The sequence below is a fragment of the Pseudorasbora parva genome, chromosome 2 (genome assembly GCF_024679245.1).
Source record: "Pseudorasbora parva isolate DD20220531a chromosome 2, ASM2467924v1, whole genome shotgun sequence".
Classification (NCBI taxonomy): Eukaryota; Metazoa; Chordata; class Actinopteri; order Cypriniformes; family Gobionidae; genus Pseudorasbora; species Pseudorasbora parva.
This window is the reverse complement of record NC_090173.1, coordinates 57,695,511-57,701,510: the sequence shown is the minus strand read 5'-3', so window position 1 is coordinate 57,701,510 and position 6,000 is coordinate 57,695,511.

The window sequence follows — 6,000 nt, the reverse complement described above, 5'->3', positions numbered from 1 at the left end:
TATTTATAATGCACTTTTCATTCCGAAGAATCTCAAAGTGCAACAAGGGGGGGGGGGGGGGGGGGATGGGAGATAACAACAAAAAAATGAATAACAAGTAAAAATATAGAATACTACAAACAATCAACCAACACAGAAAACAGAACAGAAACAGAGCTGATGGTGAACAGAAACAGAGCTGATGGTGGACAGAAAACAGCTGATGGTGAACAGAAACAGAGCTGATGGTGGACAGAAAACAGCTGATGGTGGAAGTCTCTGTTAGCTCCGCAGCACACTGTGGTCCACTCCATGTTTCAGATTTCTCCCAGCGGCAGTGTCCCGATGACATCGCCGAGGCACGACAGCTGAAGACCAGATGATGGGTCTTCTTCATGATGATTCAAACGATGAGGATCGCTCCAGCACCATGCAGGAGGCAGAACATTCCTCCGGGCACTTCTGTGGACACACCGGGGCCGGCGCAGATGTCGCTCCACGGTCGCAATGCAGGACGGAACAGCGGCAGCCGAGAAGCAGAACATCCCAACATCATGCCGGACGCCGACGACGAGAGCCCGGATGACGCTAGCCCGGTGCAAACTTCAGCCACCATGCAGCTTAAGCCCAAGGGAGACCACCAGTGAGCACCCGCGGCGAGAAACATCAAATGTCCTCCAAACCAGAAACCAACCGCAGCAATTCAAACGTAAACATTAGAGAAGCGGTTGAAAACGGCGAAACGACGAACAACGACTTCTCAGTGGCTGCCAGCAATCAGCAACAGTCCCAATTGTAGCTCTGACTGTTAGACTAGTCACAAACATAAGGAAATAAAATAAAATGTAAATCTAATAGTACATTAACATGATTTGTTGTGGGTGGAGAAGCGGCGAACAGACAACGCCAGCGTCCTCTCCCCCACGTTGCCAAATGTTCAGCAACATCAGATAAGATGCCATAAGAAGACAACTGCCAGACACCTCTTACATGGCAGGAAGGGGGGACCTTCTGCACCCACCACCACCAAAGAGAGGACTTCTCATTGGTCTACAAGTGGATTTTAACCACCAAACTCATTCCTAAGGTTTAGGCAAGTGCTGCCATAAAAATTCCTTCAGGACCTCCTGGAGGCAGCAGCAAAAGAGAGGCCAGAGAGGTCTATCTAAATCCATTCATACACATGTTTGGAGGTCTTAAATGTATATGAACTGCAACTCATCCAACCTCATCTTCACACAAAGTACAGTTTATGTTAATTGTTACTGACTGTAAAAACAACAGTCCATGGCACAGGTCCATTAACAGATAAACGAATGCGTGGACGATGACTTAGCCATTTCTTATCATGTTTGGTCTCTATCTGTTCCATACGATGCCTTTTATATTTTAAAAGAGGTTTGGTAAAGAAATAATGCATGGGTAAAACATTTAACACATTGTTTTAACATGCCAATTTATGCTATGCAAATGAGTTCCACATTAGGGTGGGCAACACTGTGCCTACTTCAGAACCCAGTGGCCAATCACACTCCAGGACTGGAAAGGTGCCGGATTTCAATCTCCTCCTCATCAGAAAGGGATAAATATGTCCCCCGGGTAGACACACCCTCTTTCTGCCTTTCTAACCCGATGGGTAAGGAGACACTTACAGATACACCACGTCCTGAGCTTCTGACCTGACGAGGAAAGAGACTACAAGACAGTGGAGGTTAAGCTTTTGCGAGCAAAACCTTTATATTGCTTTCGGCAAACTCTAGCTGGAAAATGGCTCTCTCCTTGAGAGATCTTATCTGACCTTTACGACTCCTCCAGCAGCACATCCAGTCCACCAAGGACCTCTGCATCGGCAGACATTGCCGGTCCCACACGGCTCCTCAGTGACGCAGCCAGCCTGTAAAGGACCCTGTGAAGATTCGACTGACCCCGCTGCCTGGTCCACGTTTAAGGACCCTCTTGGCGCAACCAGAGTTCTGCATCCTTCAGCCCAGCGTGGCAACGGCTAATCGCAACTCTGCGCCCTTCCCACTGCACGCTACCCGCATAACCAGTGGAAGACGTATCTACTGCCAGGACTGATCACCTGACTGTGTGGAATGTAAATATAAACTTACCAAACCTCTTTCTAGAGACCTTGGCATTAGTTTATACATGCAGCATATGTTTTCTAACCTGTTCAGATGACAATTACTTGAGGTCAGGTTGTTACAAATAATAGGTTTATTATTTGTTCAATGATAAATAAGCATTTATTTGTCACCATGTGCCAGAACCATTAGGTGGTTCCCATAAGAAGCATTCCCATACAATTCTCTTCCATTGCTACATTCTGTTCAACAGCATTGCATTTATCCATTCTGTGTTCACATCATTTATTGGTTTTATTGTTTCATTCATTACTTTTTGGTTATTAGTTTAATATCCTTTAGAAGTATATATCCATTACTAGTATTATTAATCGTTGAAGTATTTACTCTTGCATATCTATTGTTAATAAATTTCATTCATTTTATTACACTGTGTCTTCATTGTGTTGATGATCAAAGACTTTACTGGTTGTCCAGACTCACAAATCCTTCAGATAAATCAGCTAACCAACTCCCTCTAATTTACATTAATTCTGAATTACTGAACAGCTCTTTTGTGAGTGTTCTTATATTGTTAAGATAGTATTCTTAGGGTCACGTGATACAACCGAGCTAGAAAGACGCGTTCCTAGATGCTCTCCGATTCTTTATTCTTAAAACACTCCTAACCCTCCAAAACAAGAAAAAGTACTCTTTTATTCTGACTCATCCACCGCATAATGGCTCTGAGATCTAGAAATAAGCAAGCTAACTCGACGAGTGCACATACTTCTACGCACGAAAAGGAAGACCAGCAACAAGAAGCTAACATCGACAAGATGGCGCACGGACAAACACAACCTACTGGGTACGCTCTTATACTTCAAGAGATACAAAGTGGAAACCTGACCCTTTCCAACAAGCTGGATGCCAAAACGGCAGAGATTAACGAATCCATATCGGGGTTAAAGTCTATGCTTGATAACCTGACATCACGCGTCACTGAAGCGGAAGATCGCATCGGAGCCACGGAGGGTCAGGTCGCCGAACTGGATTCGCGAGTGATCAAGTTGACTAAAGACAATGAATATTTGATGGAGAAAATTGAGTCACTTGAGAACTACAGCAGACGCAATAATATCCGCGTTCTTAACGTGCGGGAAGGCTGTGAGGGGAGCGACCTGGTCACTTTTTTTGCCAATTGGCTTCCGACGATACTGGGCCGGGAGCACTTTCCCGAGCCTCTAATAATAGAGCGAGCACATCGGACGTTCGCGCCAAGACCACCCGCGGAGGGAAGGCCGAGAGCTGTGCTGATACGCCTGCTGAAATATCAGGATCGGGAGAAGATACTCCGTACGGCAGCAAAATTATCTAGGGAAAGCAACGACCCCATATTGTATGAGAACTCCAAAGGTATTCAGTTTGCATTACTTTACCCTGCTACCCTGAGGATAACGCTCTCAGATGGGAAAAAGAAAACATTTAAAACACCAAGAGAAGCGGCAACGTTTGTGAGAGAGAACACTTGAAGTGGCCTGATGCACCTTCTTAACCTAACGTTAAGCCATTGGGCAAATTGTAAGACACCAGAACTGTACGACATTGTTCCATGTTCACCTACTTGAATGGTTACCTTATTATAGTCAGTTCTACGTTAGAGTGTTTTATATAATACTCTATATCATATAGCGGAGAGCCCCTGGGGGGCAGAAGACCTTAGATTCAAATTAGATTACTTGTTTACGGATACAAAACCTTTCTAGATGAAGGGAGTTGTGCCACATTTGTTGAAGATGGCACTTAGGGGTTCTTTAGGTTGTTTTGGGGTTAGTTTTATTTTTTGTTTGGGTGCTCCATTTATTTGTTCCTTACAAGCTTACATATGCTCTGCTTATGGTAATATTATGAGAGGTCGAATAAAATTCATAAATAGGGAAAAACGTAGTGGATAGAGTATTGAAATTTGTCAGTTTTAATGTTAAAGGATTGAATGGACCGATTAAAAGAAAAAGGGTTTTGACATATCTGAAAAAGTTAAAAGTAGATTTAGTCTTCCTACAAGAAACTCACCTCACTGCACAGGAACATAAAAAATTAAAAAGGGAATGGGTGGGGCAGGTAGTATCATCATCTTTCAATTCAAGAGCCAGAGGGGTAGCCATCTTAATAAATAAAAATACACCTTTGGAAAAATTTGATATTGACATTGACTCCTCAGGACGCTATGTTTTTATTAATTGTAGAATATTCTCAGAACTGTGGTCACTCCTAAATTTATACGCACCTAATTATGATGATGAATTATTCATGCAAAATATGTTTCTAAAGGCTGCAGGGGGACAACAAAATATACTTATAGGAGGAGACTTCAATTTTTGCTTAGATCCTATAATGGACAAATCAACAAAGGCCATCTCAAATTCAAAAGCTGCCAAGACTACTCAAACATTTATGAAAGATCTAAATTTAACAGACATTTGGAGGCGGATGCACCCTCAGTCCCGGGATTATTCCTTTTATTCATGCCCGCATAACTCTCATACTAGAATCGATTTATTTCTATTATCCACCCAATTATTCCATAGAGTATTAGAATATTTATCCAGAGCGCTATCGGATCATTCGCCACTGACTCTGTCCATTTTGTTTCCAGATAAACCCAAAACACCATATACAGTCTTGTTCAAAATAATAGCAGTACAATGTGACTAACCAGAATAATCAAGGTTTTTCGTATATTTTTTTTATTGCTACGTGGCAAACAAGTTACCAGTAGGTTCAGTAGATTCTCAGAAAACAAATGAGACCCAGCATTCATGATATGCACGCTCTTAAGGCTGTGCAATTGGGCAATTAGTTGAATTAGTTGAAAGGGGTGTGTTCAAAAAAATAGCAGTGTGGCATTCAATCACTGAGGTCATCAATTTTGTGAAGAAACAGGTGTGAATCAGGTGGCCCCTATTTAAGGATGAAGCCAACACTTGTTGAACATGCATTTGAAAGCTGAGGAAAATGGGTCGTTCAAGACATTGTTCAGAAGAACAGCGTACTTTGATTAAAAAGTTGATTAGAGAGGGGAAAACCTATAAAGAGGTGCAAAAAATGATAGGCTGTTCAGCTAAAATGATCTCCAATGCCTTAAAATGGAGAGCAAAACCAGAGAGACGTGGAAGAAAACGGAAGACAACCATCAAAATGGATAGAACAATAACCAGAATGGCAAAGGCTCAGCCAATGATCACCTCCAGGATGATCAAAGACAGTCTGGAGTTACCTGTAAGTACTGTGACAGTTAGAAGACGTCTGTGTGAAGCTAATCTATTTTCAAGAATCCCCCGCAAAGTCCCTCTGTTAAAAAAAGGCATGTGCAGAAGAGGTTACAATTTGCCAAAGAACACATCAACTGGCCTAAAGAGAAATGGAGGAACATTTTGTGGACTGATGAGAGTAAAATTGTTCTTTTTGGGTCCAAGGGCCATAGGCAGTTTGTGAGACGACCCCCAAACTCTGAATTCAAGCCACAGTACACAGTGAAGACAGTGAAGCATGGAGGTGCAAGCATCATGATATGGGCATGTTTCTCCTACTATGGTGTTGGACCTATTTATCGCATACCAGGGATCATGGATCAGTTTGCATATGTTAAAATACTTCATGTCATGTTGCCCTATGCTGAAGAGGACATGCCCTTGAAACGTCTCGGTTACGTATGTAACCCTCGTTCCCTGAAGGAGGGAACGGAGACGTACGTCAGAACTGAACCGACGAATTGGGATCTGCCCTCAGAGACCTATCCACTTCGAGTGTAAAAAACGAGCCAATCGGAGATTGGCATGTGATCCACACACTCCACGCTCCGCCCCGCAACGCGGGTATAAATAGGAAGTGGAATGGTAGATCAAATGCTTTTTTCAACTGAGGAGCCGAATCCGTGACTGGGCTCCTAGCTGAA